Source organism: Diadema antillarum, unplaced genomic scaffold (assembly GCF_040938485.1).
Source record: "Diadema antillarum isolate AM-2024a unplaced genomic scaffold, OU_Dant_1.0 scf00000028, whole genome shotgun sequence".
Taxonomy (NCBI): Eukaryota; Metazoa; Echinodermata; class Echinoidea; order Diadematoida; family Diadematidae; genus Diadema; species Diadema antillarum.
The window spans coordinates 3,410,704-3,428,893 of NW_027270917.1; the positions used below are offsets into that span (position 1 = coordinate 3,410,704).

Below are 18,190 nucleotides of genomic sequence, written 5' to 3' on the forward strand. Positions count from 1 at the left end.
ACATTTACAAAAACAACATCTACAATGGCAGCATTGACAATAGGATCATTCATTATAACAGCCAACCAAAATATGCATAATTCTGGTCGTAGTCAGGGGAGGTGCTGTATCTGCAAATGTTATAAGTCATTGGTAAAAGAGGACTCTTATATGAGTATATTTTATTCTTAACTCTAAGTTTGTCTTCTTACAAGTCCCTCACTTTATATTGGCTATGTTTCCTCTTCTTTTTTTTTTGATATTCAAAACGGATAGACGGACTTGTGTCTGAAGTGGCGAGGAGATGTAACTCTGGAACTACATGGAAGTAAGTCTGGCATGACTACGTGGTGGATTCTACGGTCGACCACTTCAAAATCAATTTTGATCTCGAGTGATGTTTCGAAGCGACCATTAGCTGATTCTGATGAAATAAAGAGAGAGAGGCAATGTAACAGCTTACCTCCTCAGAGTATTATCATTATGCTTTGACCATCTTCACCAAAGGGGGGGGGGGGGGTGGGGGAGAAGAGATTATATATTCACCATAATATGCGATACCTTCGTCTGGACAATCAATAAAAAGACTTTACCTGGTGCAATTTGTGCATTTCTCAGAAAGAAGATATCGCTACTGGTGCTGCAGTCCTTTATGAAGATTTTGCTCCTGTAATGAATAAAGAGACAGAGAGAAAAAAAAAAATTAATTAGGCCATTGTTGTTCTTTGTGTACAACATTTATTACTGCCTTTTATGAAAAAAAAAATCAATTAAAGGGATGGTATAGTTTTGGTTGAAATGGGGACTTCAGGTTTCCAAGTTTTTTTGTGAAATAATGAGAGACCTCTGATGAAATATGAAAGAGCATACAATTCTAAGAGGAATGCAAAGTTTATTTGAAGAGAAATTGTTTTGAAATGGCTGAGACATCCAGAAACAAAGAGGTCCTAATAAAAAGTGGCACTCACCTTTTATTAGGATCCCTTTGTTTAACTTTGCTTTTAGACATCTCAGCCATTTCAAAGCAGATTTCATCAAATAAGCTCTGCATTCCTCTTAGAATTGTATGTCCATTCATAACTGATATCTAATTATCTCGCAAAAAGTTAAAATCTGAAATGAATCCCCATCTCAACCAAAATTATATCATCACTTTAAAGGTTTAAAGGTACTGTTTACCATTGGGAGCAGTGATTTAAAAAAAAATGATTTATCACATTCCATGCATATATATGTGCAAGTCAGTTATATCACAAAACATCATACCATATAAACACTTCACAATAAAGCCTCAAATATAAGGAGATATCACTGTTTTTTCTAACTAAACCATAATTGAAGATGGTTTATTCCATTATTATAACTAGTATTCACATTTTGTAAATTCAATAATACTTTAATAGCACTGATTATACTGATTCAAATTTTTACACTGGTTGTTTCTATCCCCAACTCACATTTTAGAACTTATATTTTGAAGCACTAAAGCTGGGTTTTTGTTTCATCTGCAAATGATAAATAAAGAGAGAGGGAAACAGAGTGAAAAAATGTTTGACACGATATCATAAAAACAGATTGGACAAATCAGACTTTCAGTGTCTTTTCACAGACATCCCTGAGGTTAGGTCAACAGAGTGCACATGACCTCTTTCAGGGTAACACCAAGAGATGATTTCAATATGTTTACATGAACTCTGCCACATATGTGAACAATGCAATCTCATCAGGGCCATACTGTGTGCATTCACTTTCGAATTATTGTGATTTTAAATACCAGGGAAATAGCTACTGCAGTAAATTTCAGTTGATACCGTTGTTATTCACAAAATAACATGGTATTTTTGGCTCCAAAGTAGACCTCTTCAAGGTTAGTACTGCATAAATGTAAGCATACTGGTATGTCCTACTGAGAGAAGACAGGAAATATCTCAGGTCACACAAGGAATACACCCTTGTACGGGGAGTAGTATTTTGTGACACAATTCACACCCAATTTTCTCATGCGTTTTTCACACAAAGTTTGTGATTACCATTCACAGTAGGGTTATTTGTGACGGATCTTTTACGGTGAATTACTACAGCGCTCACGTTATGAAATACCACACAAAATACCATGGTGTTGTACTGACACTGCACCTTCACGCCCCACAGAAAAATGGCAGTGGAAAGGACCCTGCACTGCTTTTGATTTCCTACATGACAAAATGTTATGTGTGCTGATCACTAAAGCAATGTAGGCCCTATTGTTTTGTTGTTGTGATGGTAGTGATGGAGGTTACAAAAGAACAAGTTCCCTTGACTATTCAAAATAAGTTCATTCTGCCACCCACTCACTGAAACTGCTTGACAGATGTTGGCAGAGCACAAATGCATGCTTCTACATAAAGCACATGGGACTACATACGCAACACATGCTCACAAAAAGCACTCGGATCACACAGCAATTTGAGTGACATTATCTACAGCAGACAGATAAATCCGAATGGGAATTTGCTACCTTGAATTGCTAGTCGTCATCTCGAAAACATTTCCAGGGAATGCAGTCGAGTAATTGTTGCATAAGTCTTCTACTTGCACACAGATATTGTCATTCCCTTACAAAACATTTATTGCATAAAAACCCAGCAAAATGTCAAGAAGTCATTTTTCACTCACCAAAATACATGTGCTGAAAATACAAAAAAAAAACACCTAACAAAAACAACTTTTTGTGCTCATAGATATACTGTGTATGATAAATATATTAACGTTTTGTGTGTGTGAAGTTAAATGATACTTCCTCTAAAAGTCAGGTGATATTTTCAATTGTGCTTTCAGATGTGAGAGCTTTTGTGACACCACTGCATACAAGAGTTGTTTTGTTCCTTTGTGAGTAAAAAAATGCAGGCTATTGTTCCCACTGTCGCCTTAAAAAAAACCTAAAATGCCATACCAAAGGGAGTGAACTGGTAGGTTACTTTTATATTCATATCATAAAAGCATATTGTTAGAAGCAGGGTTGCCAACCTCTGTGGAATGAAGGACACACTGATGAATAATGAAAAACATATTTTAAAAGCAGGGAGAATAGATTGACAAACAGATAAAAAAGTGTTCATATTTTTTTTCTTTATTTTGATATTTTACCAAATGTGTTTCAGAAAAACATTTAATACCTTTCTTACTTTGGATGAAGACAAAAATGACATGTATACTTTGTATGGTAAAAATCTCATGTTAATAGCAGCTCTGCAATTGTGGGAGGTGTCGAAACTTGACCACTACCCAGGTACACCTGATAGAAAGAGGTACCATGAACAAATGATGCCCCTTTGTAATGACAAGAATATAAAAGAGTATAGACCACTGCAAAACCAGAAATGTTCGCACATATTTTTATCTGGCATCATTTCACGAGAGCGAAGATTCCCTAAATTATAAGGCAGGTGAACGTTCTTGTTTACATGTGTATATACATTGAATACCAGTGGCAACTCGCAAAAATGAATTCCCGACAATCTCATGATGCAAAAATTTCTTGCTTTACCGTATATCATATACTCTCTTACGGACTATATTATAGTCTCCAAATACTGGATACATGACTGACTAAAATGGGTGCTCCCTGCTACTATTGCCACAGAATCAGCATCAGGGTATATTCCCTTGCTGATCACGATTTCATTTCATGTATATTTTTGCTTCATTTTATTTACTTTTTTTTGTGGGGGGGGGGGCTGATGTTTTTTCTCATTTAAGTATTCTATGCTTTGCCTGTTTCGTGCTTTGTGTGTTTAGGTCTAATGCAATTCAGTTGTTTGGCTGCTATATGTTTATGACTGTTTTTTACTCAATAAACAAACCATCTTCAATTCAAGTCCCTTCCTTTCATTCCAGTTTGAACTCTGCGGGGTTGACTGACATGTAAAATGAAAATCAGCCATTTGCATCTAATGGTGTCTGGTAGTTCTACAACATTATGTGGAAAGTCTCCGTCGTAGGAGACACGGGCCATTTAACAAAGAATTATTCACCCATCAGAGAAATTATCGGGAATGAGAGTAGTAGCGACATGAAGGAGAAACAGATAGGCCTACTCACAGAGAAACATTACTGAGAGAAATTTTAAAGATAAATTTGCTGAAATTAACCCGTTGAGGACAAGTCCAGAGTATGCTCCGGCAAGTGTGTATGGGAAATACGTGTTGTAGTAAACTCATTCTATCCTCAACGGGTTAAAAAAGTCAAAACCTATCATATGTTTGAAGAGTTGTTATGAAATTCTACAGGCATCTCCACACTACTGTGTGGCGCTATCACAAGACTGTGTTAATGCATTCATTTTGTATGCATCTTTCTGTTCTTCATACAATAAAAATGGCATTCATCGCACTTCCCTACTCATCACTTCACTCGGACATACCAAATAGACACACTGTCCCTCAAACATCTTTGATGACGGAGAAAGATATGACTCAGTGACAAATTAATTTCAATATGACAGAAGGATAGACTGAACACAATCTCACTCTTTAAAGGACAAGTTCACCTTCATAAACATAAGGATTGAGAGAATGCAACAATATTAGTAGAACACATCAGTGAAAGTTTGAGGAAAATTGGATAATCGATGCAAAAGTTATGAATTTTTAAAATTTTTGTGTTGGAACCGCTGGATGAGGAGACTACTACAGCTTGTGAGTCATATGCGTACAACAGTATAAAGAAAATGTAAAAGAAAATTCAACATATTTTCACTTTTTTCGCATGATAAAAGAGCTCTTGACTTGCCTCTTTCTAAAGGCAGGGGGAATAATATTGCCCATAACATTTGTTGGTAACGAGTCAGGGGAACGTGTACTTTTTTCAAAAGATGGAATTTTGTGAAATTCTCTTTATATTTTCCTTATATTGTTGTACGCAAGTTATTCATACACTGCAGTAGTCTTCTCATCCAGCGGTTGCTGCACAAAAATTTTAAAAATTCATAACTTTTGAACGGATTGTCTGATTTTCCTCAAACTTTCAATGATGTGTTCTACTAATATTGCTACATTCTCTCAATCCTTATGTTTATAAAGGTGAACTTGTCCTTTAACAATAGATAGTTATCTAATATCTGTGCTTCAGAATCTTGTTATACATGTAAGAGGTTATAAGATGAAAAATTGATTGGACTGACATCTGTGTAATCTCCATCCAGGCTTGCATCATATTGCAATTTTTTGTAAATCGAATTGGCATACTTGTATATATTCTGTGTCATTGTTTTGCTACCACTGCCAGTACCACTAGACATTGCTCATATAATGAGTGACTAAACCTTTGTCTCCTATGCTAGATTAAAAAAAAATGATCTATTACTAACTATCTCTGCCATGCAAGTGAGACAATAAAAGGAGAGCAGGGCATAGTCAGTCATTCTGGAGAGATTTGTGCACATGTATAAATTCAACTGTTGTCCATGTCAATAATGGAGGCTGGGGGGTCTGATCAGATTCACCCCCCAGCGAGGTGCAATATTCCCATACAAATCTAGATTGTGGTGCAGGAAATTTAATCTAATATACTACTACTACTTCTACTACAACTCATGCAGTTTTTTTTTTTTCTTGTTGGTAGCTGATGCAAATAGAGCTGGATTGTTCCTGGCAAAGGCCCCTGCCTAATCCTGCATGAGAGGTAGGAGAGAGAAGAGAGCGAGGGTTTGGATGAAGGCTGCTGTTGCTGTGCATGAGTCATATAATGGGGCATAGGAGGCTCACAAAATGCATTTTCCATTATGCTGATGGCAGCGTGTTTGCACAGGCTCAATCTGTCAGCCTGTCACAGCTACACAGTCTCTTAGCCTTTGTTCAGACATGTGTGTGCGGTTTGCTTTCCACGCTCCAGCTCCGTAATCTCAATACGCAGACATTTGTTTTATTTTTGAAAAGAGCTGCGGTGAATTGTTCTGCCTGCCCACTGCATGTTGTCATGTTTATATATCAGAGCAATCATCTCTACAGAGATTTTGGTAAAACAATTTGCAAAAATTGGACTGTAATGAGTATGGGAGGGGAGGGGGTAAATGTATCTATATCTACTATGTTTATATATATTCATGTCAAAGAAAGATCAGGTTCAACATCTGTAACAAAGAAAATTGAAGAGTTTGTTTGTTTTCTTTATTCATTTCAATGCGGTTTTAAAAAACTCACAATCAGCCTGTGGGCTGAGGGCTGGTTTTCACCGAGTCTGTGTATCGCCGGTTTACGACAATAATATTCACAAGAGAAAGAACATACTGGCAAAATAAATGAATAAATAAATAAAAACTTCACAAAAACAGAGGTTATCTTAGAATAGAATAAGAGTGTATGGCTTGTCCCCCCCCCCCCCCCCCCACTATAAGATTTGCAAAGTTGTTACATGAAAGCATACAATGTATATGATGTAACATATGTTGTTGCACAATGGCAAAATTTGGTCTACAATTGAATGAATATGTAACTGATAAGATATTGTAAATTGGACTTCTGATATAAAAATCAAGCAGCCAAAACTTGTGTTTGATTATCTAGTCTTGATTCTAACAATTTCATGCAGCACATATGGCTGTTCATAATTTGCTCCTTTTATAGGAATACCTTCGTAATTTAGATACGAATGTATGCACCTGCTCATTTGTACTTTCTGGAAGATAAAGCTTTCTGGAAGATAAAGCAAATAACAAGAAAGAAAAAAATATATAGGCTTATATCCACTCACTCGATTATTCCGACCATTGTGCCCTTGCTCAATGTCGTTCAAAGGAACCTTGAGTAAAGACTATCACTCAAACTCCATTTCGGGCGAGCTAACAGCTATTCTTGCTACAGATACAAGGAATACAATAGTTGCAGATGTTTACATTGTTTGCAGTTGAAGGGAGGCGCTTCCTGCAATTCTATGCAATTTATTCCACTCTGTCCAATCTTTTCTCTTTCTCATAGTCTTCCAACTCCCCTCCCCCCCCATCATGATTCGTTAGTACTATCAAATTTCTTTCCTTTCGTCAATCCCCACCCATAAATCATGCTGATTACAGTTTGCTTTTAATAGTATGTATCATTTCATGAAATATGTTTACATAATTCATCTTTTCATCATGGCTAACTGATTGCATTCAAAATTGCAAACTGCATTGTATGTCTAATAAACATCACTGCACAATCTTTTTAACCATTCAGATTATCTGGTAAAGGTTTGTGCACTCATAAGGTTTCAAATATTACACTAGAGATTGTAATTTGTCATCACTGACAAATTAAGGTGATCCGATTTTTTTTTTATCAATGATTCGAGTCCTGATCGCAATAGGCATGACCATACAAGTTTCATCTGTGTTTAGAGACATTGGCCGTGTGATGTTTGCATTCTCATTTAGAAAAGGGAGTCATATCTGCCATCTTTGGTACCAAATTCTGTATACACTGAATAACGAAGATACAGCAATGAATACATATGACCTTTGACCCACCTTTGCACTCCCAAGATTGCATCTGATGAAATAGTGGTTATTTTGTGAAATGATTCTCGCGACATCGTCTATACGTGTGGAAAATATGGGAAAGATAGGACAGGTATTCACTAAGATACAAGATGAAACATTTATGACCTTTGACCCTAATTTACATACCCAAGATGTTGTCTGATCTAGTAGTTGTTATTTTATGAAATAATGTACGAGACATGAAATAAACATGTGCAAAATATGGGGGTGATAGGGCGTGTTTTTCTTGAGTTATTGCAAAGAGAGTTGCAGAAAGAAAGAAATATCTCAATACATAGAAGATAAGCTTTAATTTCAACCAATTTTTTATCGTAATCCCGACATCGTATGAAAAAACAAATGAAATAAAACGATAGCGCAAAGTCTCAGCTACAACATATTAAAATCTGGGAGAAATTCACCGAAGGGTAAGTGAGCTAGTGCTCGATAAAGACAATCATGTCAATTTTCACATTAAAGAAAATTCCCTCCCATAGAGATAACACGTCATAACGAAGATACAAAAAGAAGTACATATGACCTTTGACCTCAATTTGCAACGACAAGATGGCATCTGAGTAAAAAGTGGTTATTTTGTGAAATAATTCTTGTAACATGGTCTTTGCGTGTGCAAAATATGGGAGAGACAGGACATGTATTCACTAAGATACAGGGTGAAACACTTATGACCTTTGACCCTACTTTACATACCCAAGATGGTGTCCGATCAAGTAGTTGTTATTTTATGAAATAATGTACGTGACATGAACTAAACATGTGCAAAATATGGAAGTGATAGAGGCCGTTTTTCTTGAGTTATTGCAAAGAAAGTTGCAGAAAGAAAGAAATATCTCAATACATCGAAGATAAGCCTGAATTTCAACCCAATTTTTTGACGTGATTCCGACATCGTATGAAAAAACAAAGGGCACACTTACGGTAGCGTAAAGTCTCAGCTACAACATATTAAAATCTGGGAGAAATTTACCGAAGCTTAAGTGAGCTAGTGCTCGATAAAGATAGTCATGTCAATTTTCATTTCCAGAAAAACTGCACTCCCATAGAGATAACACGTAAACTGGTCAAATTTGACAAGATTACTTTTAATCCATTTTTACGAGGTGATACCGTTATCCAATCAAAATATTGCTATTTTATGTTTGAAAGAACATTAAATAAGCTACATCATACTGAAATCTGGGTGAAAATTGACAAAGGACTAGTGACATACGCTCGAATGAACTTGAAATTTGATGACGTCATTTTGAAAATTTACTTTTTTTACTTTATTAAGAAATTTGATATCTTTTCATCATTTTGTCAGCATAGCCAACCCATGAAATGATATGTACAACTCATCAGCTTTCAGAATATAAAAAGATAATGGAGGGTCACCGTCCATCCTGACGAGTAAAATCCGATTTAAAATTGGCGGTTTTTTGGCATAGTTGCACTGTGTATCCCCATTGACGCACGCGCGGAATTTTGAATTTGACGGGCCCGTATGACGTCATATTGAGTCGGATCAACTTGAAACTTGGTAGAAATATTCCTTGACATTTTGGACATCCGATCCGTGTAAAAAAACTGAAAATTTCTATTGCATATGAGCTGTGTGTGCGAATATGTGCGCGCGCGTACGCGTCCGTCCAATTTTTTCAATTTTTCAAAAAATGCTCCAAATGGTCTGAAACGTGTGCAAAAAAATTTTGAGCTCGATTTGAGCATACAAATATTTCAACGCGCGCGTACGCGCGCGTTCTAAGATAAATATGAATTTTGACAATATGAGTAGAATTCGCTTGACTTAAAATATATGTGACGTAAATTTCATTGAAGAATTCGATTCTGTTAATGAGATATGGATGAAAATGTGTTTTCATATAATGACGTCATAGTGACGTCACGGTCGACTGATCACTATGATTTTATAAAATTTTTCGTCTTTGGGACATGATACATATATGGTATAAGTTTGAAATTGATACTGTGAGAACTTTCTGAGTACGTAGATACACAACTTTTGTCCAGAAATAAAGAAAGAAGAAGAAGACTAGAGATTGTAATTTGTCATCACTGACAAATTAAGGTGATCCGATTTTTTTTTTTTAATCAATGATTCGAGTCCTGATCGTAATAGGCATGACAATACAAGTTTCATCTGTGTTTAGAGACATTGGCCGTGTGAGGTTTGGATTCTCATTTAGAAAAGGGAGTCATATCTGCCATCTTTGGTACCAATTCTGTATACACTGAATAACGAAGATACAGCAACGAATACATATGACCTTTGACCCACCTTTACACTCCCAAGATGGCATCTGAGGAAAGAGTGGTTATTTTGTGAAATGATTCTTGCGACATCGTCTATATTCGTGTGCAAAATATGGCAACGATAGGACAGGTATTCACCAAGATGCAAAATGCAAAGTCTTAGGTACAACATAAAATCTGGGAGAAATTCACCGAAGGGTAAGTGAGAGCTAGTGCTCGATAAAGAAAAGCATGTCGATTTTCACATTAAAAATAAAATCCCTCCCATAGAGATAACACGTCATAACGAAAATACAGAAAGAAGTACATATGACCTTTGACCTCACTTTGCACACCCAAGATGGCGTCTGAGCAAAAAGTGGTTATTTTGTGAAATGATCCTTGTTACATGGTCTTTGTGTGTGCAAAATATGGGAAAGATAGGACATGTATTCACCAAGATACAGGATGAAACATTTATGACCTTTGACCCTAATTTACATACCCAAGATGGTGTCTGCTCAAGTAGTTGTTATTTTATGAAATAATGTACGTGACATGAACTAAACATGTGCAAAATATGGGATTGATAGCCATTGTTGTTGTTCATCTATTGCACAGAAAGTAGTAGAAAGAAAGAAAAATAAAGAAAAAAATATGTTATTTTATAGAAATTTGAAGGAGAAGCATAAAAAAATCAGAAAAAGATAAAGTTAGGAAGGGAGATTAAGACTAACTAAAGAAAAAGAAGAAAAAAAAGTGTTTAAAAAATGAAAAAAAAATATTGGCAGGGGTGAGCCTCGAACCAGGGACCTTAGGATTACGAGTCGGATGCGCTATGCAATGACCTATTTCATGCCCCATAGGCCCTGTGTATTAAGCAAAATGACGCTGCATCGAAGCCACGTGCCATTTTCAACCAAGTTTTTCGACGTGATGCCGACGTCGTATGAAAAAATGAAGGGCACACTTACGATAGCCCAAAGTCTCAGCTACAACATACTAAAATCTGGGAAAAATTCACCGAAGCAAAAGTGAGCTAGTGCTCGAAAAAGAGAGTCATGTCAATTTTCACTGCCAGAAAAACTGCTCTCCCATAGAGATAACACGTAAACTGGTCAAATTCTACAAAGATACATTCAATCCATTTTTACGAGGCGATGACGTCATCCAATCAAAATATTGTTTTTACATTAATGAAAGAAAATTTCATAAGCTACAACATACTGAAATATGGGAGAAAATTGGCAGTGGATAAGTGAGATACGCTCGAGTAAACTTGTAATTTGATGACGTCATTTTGAAAATTTACTTTTTTTACTTTATTAAGAAATTTGATATCTTTCAATCATTTTGCCAGCATCGCCAACCCATGAAATAACATTTCCAACTCATCAGCTTTCAGAATATGTAAAGAAAATGGGGGGTCACCGTCCATCCTGACGAGTAAAATCGGATTTAAAATTGGCGTTTTTTTGGCATCGTTGCACTGTATATCGCCATTGACGCGCGCGCGGAATTTCATCTTTGACGGGCCCGTATGACGTCATATTGAGTCGGATTGACTTGAAACTTGGTAGAAATATTCCTTGACATTTTAGGTATCCGATAAGTGTAAAAAAACGGGAAATTTCTATTGCATATGAGCTGTGTGTGCGAATATATGCGCGCGCGTACGCGTCCGTCCAATTTTTTCAATTTTTCAAAAAATGCTCCAAATGGTCTGAAACGTGTGCAAAAAAAATTTGAGCTCGATTTAAGCATACAAATATTTCAACGCGCGCGTACGCGCACGTTTTAAGAGAAAATATGAATTTTGAGAATATGAGTGAAATTTGCATAACTTGAAATGTATGTGACGTAAATTTCATTGAAAAATTCCATTCCATTAATGAGATATGAATGAAAATGTGTTTTCATATAATGACGTCATAGTGACGTCACGGTTGACTGATCACAATGATACATTAGATTTGTCGTCTTTGGGACATGATACATATATGGTATGAGTTTGGAATTGATACTCTGAGAACTTTTTCAGTAAGTAGATACACAACTTTTGTCCAGAAATAAAGAAGAAGAAGAACCAACAAAGAATCCGTACAGATACAGAAGGTGATCCGAGAGGATACTCGGATCACCTAATAACAAAAAGTAGCAAGTTTCTTGAGCGAGGAATACTGTGATCAACAATACAGGGAAAGCAGTCGTTTTTAATCATTCTCATCTATTCTAGTGAGGCCTGGTGATCTTTCATAACAACTACACAACAAGCCACAGAAAACAACAGAAAGGTAGCCTTGAACCTTAAAAACCAAAGGAGAAATGGTGAAGCATTACATGTTCAAACTCCAAACACGGTACTTGGTCAATGTCTCATTTATTTCCTGACTAACATTATACCAGTTTACAGAAGGACATTATGCATCAGGATTTTGTGGTATGCCTCATACATAGTTCAGACCAGCAACAGGTAATGGCCATAAATCACTTTGCAACAGAATATGACAGTACAGTGTATATGGGGTACATGCCTGTGTGTTTGTGTGTATGTACACACACACACACACACACACGCATTGGTAGGTGTGTGTCTGTGTGTCTGTGTGTCTGTGAGTGCTTGCATACTGTGCATTTTATGTGTGTGCCATATTTAGGAGTTAAATTGCCTTTTCCTGTTTGGGAGAGAGGTGGTCAGGAACGGGGCATACATTCTGTGACTCATCATATTTTTGTGTCTTCCAAGAAATCTAGTCTTGAAGTGTTTTCCCCGCCGCGCCACAGCAGATAATCATTTGGCAGCCAGAATGGATCAAGTCTGCCATTATTTACACTTAACTAGACTTTAATCAAATATAAATTCCCGGGCGCCAAAAACTGACTTGCTGTTCATAGTATGAATAAATGATTGCATCTGCAAGAACAACAGCCTCCGTAGGGCTGAAAATATCTTAATACTGCCAGCCGCAGCTCAGCAGCTGTACGTTTGCAAAGTTATCACGATGAATATTAAACCAATCATTTTCTCTCTTTCTTTTCTATAAATCATGTATTTTTTTTTCAGCGGGGTTTTTTGACTATAGATAGTGCAGTTTTCACAATAATTCTTGACTTTCGATCTTTCAATAATATAGCACGATGCAATCAAATATTTTGCACAATTCAAATCATCACGACTCGAACGACCACGTATATTCTATTCAAGACCACCAACGCACAATAACTCTCGAAAGCTAACCTTGAGTTAGGAATAGCAACATCAAATGCAATTGCCTGCATTTCCTGTCTTTGCATGCTGACATGAAAGATTCCACAGAGCACTCATGTGCTGTGAGAGGCTCTTCACGACCAAGAAATTTCCTCGGGCAACAACAGTGTGACAATCAAATTACGTACATATCACTTTCAGAAAACCAAAGGTAATTCCCGAGCTATCACACATCCACATTCAAATCATCATTTCCATCATTTTTTTTTTCCAATAAAATGTCTTCCGCAAGGCTCCAATTTCATTTGACCATGAGGTGATCTGCATGACAAAGAAGACAATACAAAACTTGATACTCCACAGAAAGCAAGTGGTTTGCCTTGAATAAACATTCACTCTAAAAAATATTATCGACTCTTGGACAAAACAAAAAACAGAATACCTTGGGGATATCTCTCCCTTAATGAAACAAGTTTTGGAAGAAAAACATCACGGGAATTTATTCCTGATTTCATAGAAAGTAAGCGATATAAACAGATGTTGGACTCCCGTTAACTTGCTGACGAAGAGTACAGTCAACCTTGCTTAGTTGACCTCGCATTTATAAGTTGAATAATCACCTAAGTCGAAGGTCTTTTCAAGTCCTCTTCTCTATATATTCTATTAATTTGAATACCTCATAAGTTAAATTTTCTCCAAGTCGAAGCTATTTCTTAAGTCCAAATAGATTTGCCTTAGGCAAGGTTGACTGTACTTCCAGTGGATTCATCTCAAATGTCATGTTACCACTAAATATTGGCAAAAGTAATACACTGCACAAGATGTGGAAGTGAAACCCTACTAAAAGGCTTCGGTGAACTTCATCATAACAAAATCTAGCGAATAAAACGATCAGGAAAATGGCATTAAGTTCATGAAAACTTGACATGTGGATCGATTACACGCCGGATTCAAAGTTTCGCATGTTTTTCGCGAAGCAGTGACGTCAGCTACAACCACAAAGTGGATGAAACGATGATGCCATTACCTTACAGTCTTTCTTTTGATTGCACAAGAATAATAGATATCATGCATTGTCATCTATTATATAACATGACGTTTTAGCAGCACATTAAAAATGCATATCATTCTCATCCACTTGATTTTCACTGTGCAATACGACAGCGTACTGAACAAAACGCATAGGCCGATGTATTAATTCCCCATAGGCTTATGTTGTAAGCGGCAATGCAATAATACAGCACATTGACTAGTTTGTTGTGTGAAAGCTTGCTACATGTACTGCGCTATTACAGTGGGTGAACTCTTGTTACGCAAATACCTTCCATGCTTCATAACATACATCTATAAGCACAAGGGCAAGTCACTCCTTTTTCAGTGCAGTCGACTTCTAAGTCTAGAAATAAGGTACTTTTTACAGTTTATGCCTTCTCTAGATGATCTAAAACGATGACTATATTGGATGGCTCTAATTAATGGAATACCAGGAATATTGCATGAGTTCAGGCCAATATTTCCTGGTATTCCATTTACTGCCATCCAATATAATATAATTCTTGTTTATAACTTACAATAGTACCCCCCCCCCCCCTTCATTAATATACCTAACAGCTGAAAATCTGATTCTATAGAGATTTGATGCAAATGATACAAACGTTTATTCTATTTCATTCAGTTGGAAGAGATATCTAGTGAGAATTGAATGCATAGATTTACAGGAGACTTATATGCAACATTTTACATTATTACATACCTCACCAAATTTGCTTACATCACTGTCATTAACATAAAAGCATAAAATCTAAATTCTGTCCCTCAGTTACTCTATGTTTGTGAAACTTTGTTTTAATCTATTCCAATTCAACAGCGTCCCCTTGAACAAGGAGCAGTTTATCAGTTTGTGTTGTAACTTTGCCTTCCCAAAAGGAAATTTTCAGAGTGGCTTCAATTTCGTTATTGCACAGAATAGATATCCACCAGCACAGTTCTCTCAGGTTTTCTTTTTCTTCACAGTATAATTAGAATTATCTCCATGTGTTCTCCATGTGTTCTCCAATCATCCATCCAAGCAAGGAACAGTGAGTATCATATCCTGCAAACATCAACATAAGGCTGTTCATGCATACTGGGGGGGGGGGGGGGGAGGCTGGTTCACAGATCTGCAATATGTCATTATGATGAAATTACAGCTTGAGGCATTTTTCAAAAGGACAAAAACAAAACCTAAATAATGATACAGCAATAATACCTCTCAGACGTGTCTAGTAGTATGCAAAAGCTACCGATTGTATTTTTGCTCAGGTTATCATCCTGCCACAAAAACAGCAACAAACAAACAAACTAGAAATGTCGGCATGGAGACTGGTATCCTCTGCCTTATTGCACGGTTTTCCCAACAGGTATAGAGTACATCTTGACAATTGATATGACAGCTTCACATTTCTGGAATTAGCAAAAAAATTGAAGCAACATGTTTGTCACAAATGTGTCGAGTGTTTACTTTTCTTGAACTACCCTATATGATGTAAGTTTCATATGGATGAATGGTGACATTATTAAAGAGAGCAAGCATTCAGGAAGTAGCATTCTAACTTGACCTTTGACCCTTGCCCTCTGAGCCCACTTCCTACAATTCTTCAAACATTCATTAACTGGTTACATCAATTTTCATGACAATACTCTGAGCTCATTATAGAAATATGGGGAGAAAAATTGTGACATTTTAATGTTTTGACTTGACCTTTGACCACATAGCCAAATCCTTGTCATACAAAATTGTTGTCCAGTAATGCATGTATAATAGGGCTCCTACCTATTTTGATTGCCATTTAATCTCCAAGGTATGGAGAAAAAGTATAATTTTAGCATTAACTAATAAAATTTTTATATTTTAAACTGACCTTTGACCCAATGACCCCAAAATTCCAAAGAAAATCATTGTTAGGCAGTATATGTCTATGGACTAGGTTTCATGAAGATACCTCAAGTCATTTCTGAGATTCGGAGAAAAAAATTGAGTGAAATTTCAGCATCTTTACTTGACCTTTGACCTTTAACCTTTGACCTCATGGCCCAAAAAATCTCTAGAGAATCTTTATCTGGTAATACATGTATACACTAAGTCTCAAGAAAATACCTTCAGGCATTGCGGAGAGATGGGGGAAACAGTAAAATTTTAAGAATTTGACATTGATCTTTGATCTTGAGTACATGTATGTGCACCCAAAATTTGATAGGCATATTTTTGGTTCACTCATACAATGTACATGTGCTAAGTTTCATTAGAATATCCCAAGTAGTTTTTAAGTTACATTCTCCACAAAATTGGACAGACAGAAGGATGGAAGAAAGGACGGACAGATCGACGGACAACCCAAAAACATAATGCGTCCAAACACTTCATAGCTGAGGTATAAAAGAAAAAAAAACCTGACATTCTCTGAAATCTGTCATGATGAACTCGTTATATTGAGGAAAGCCGATGAAAGTATGTAAAGCATCCTCTTCACCAAAGCGACTGACTTGGGGGAACGAAGGAAATGAGCTGTAATCATTATCATCCTGAAAATACTATCAAAACAAAAATGAGGGATGTAATTTCAGAGATTGCTGGCAGGTATTTTTTTTTTCCACTATGGCCATTCTCTCGGTCTGTCTGCTTAGCTAATAAATGTAGGGTATCGGTCGGCCACATACTCAAAAGCACTCGTAAAAACGCATTGAAAGGAGTGGAAAGTGGGTACACTTTTGGAATGGAAAGACAGCCAAATCCAGCTTGTCATGAGGCTTGTTTGAGTGCCTGCATAAATTGCCCATTGCTGTTACAGAGCTTTAAAACAGTACGTATACCGGATATGGGGTTTTCCCACCATGCGTGCCGATGACTCCCTATAATACGTTTATGGCTTCATGAATATGTAATGTTCCCATAGTTGTTTTCAATATTTTCCTATGAAGTTTGCAAAAGTCACAAAAGGCATATTCAATGAATACATGATTTTTTATTTCTGCCCATTCAAAATGTGATAAGAACACCAGAAAATATTGAATCTATAGAATTTGTAAATAAGACATACCAGGTTAGTAGGTTCTCTTAATGTCGACTGTAAGCTCATTTTTACATTTTAGAACTGACGAAATGGATGCGTCTATAGAGCGACTACCATCTGAGGACTCAAAGAAGACTGCTGATTATGCTCATTGCTAAATTCAAACTGTATGATAATCTTCTGAAGTATGAGGACACTTTAGTTCCCTCGCAGAGGAAGCACTATCTATCGAGGTAGCAGAAAGCTGATCGGATCAATGAAAGGACGATTTACTGTAAGGGGGGGGGGGGTGCCTTTGATGTGATGTAAATCAAAGTAATAACACATCAGATACAGCTTGAGTAATTGCAATCTAAACATACAATATTACATTAACAATTCACATTGGCTCTGACGAACAGCATCCTGTGGATACCGTACAGTGGTCGTCTTGGTCAGATGACGTATTTACATCAGCTTTTTTTGCCATATTAACAAATCTCACTACAGGTACATCAAATCATCACGTGCCATTGCTGTTCTTGGAATCAAGGGTTTTGATGTGGAGAAAGTGCAATTCATGATATTCTGCAGGCGACGATCAAATTGTCTACCACTGAAGTGATCCAGTCAGACACAGCTGTGTCACTGTCCAAACAACTTCTTCAATATACACCTCTGTTGGGGCATTGTCTGATGCAAACAAAGCGGCCAGGAATGCAAATAATCACCACTGATGTGTTCCCAGCTGCTACAGATCAGGATGATCAAGTGGGTTTGTAGGGGAGTTCGGTTTTAGTTTTTCGTAAGTCAGGAATCTTCACCAACATCTGAGCTATGAGTAAAAGCTCATGTTGGTTTCTGAAACGATTAACCAGACACTAGATGCACCCACACTTGAATTACAATTTTGTATTGAATACCACAGTAGTTTGTTGGCACCCATTCTAATTGGTGAAATAGCACAGTAATACCTAAGTACATACCATGGTAATTCACTTGGTACTGTTCAAATTCATGAAATACCATGGTATTTCTGGTTTCACAAGCACTGTCTATCCCCTACAGGGATAATGCAGGACATGTCACATCACACAATTGGCAGTTATTTCTCGACAAGGTTCATACTCAAATCTCACACACTAATACATTACGTCTTTCATGCTCAATTTGAATTACAATCCTATTTCACAATGTATTTCATAGTGTATTTGCATTCACAATGCCTAT

At 36.7% G+C, this 18,190-nt stretch overlaps 1 protein-coding gene across 1 annotated transcript in view; it reads right to left on the reverse strand.

Annotated features, from left to right (window-relative positions):
* The window catches only part of LOC139737166 (uncharacterized), a 132,637-nt gene that overhangs the window by 77,595 nt on the left and 36,852 nt on the right, over positions 1-18,190 (reverse strand). The window contains exon 2 of the mRNA XM_071647846.1: positions 573-646. The gene's annotated coding sequence lies outside the window, so the exon portion shown is untranslated. The remainder of the gene's footprint in view (positions 1-572; positions 647-18,190) is intronic.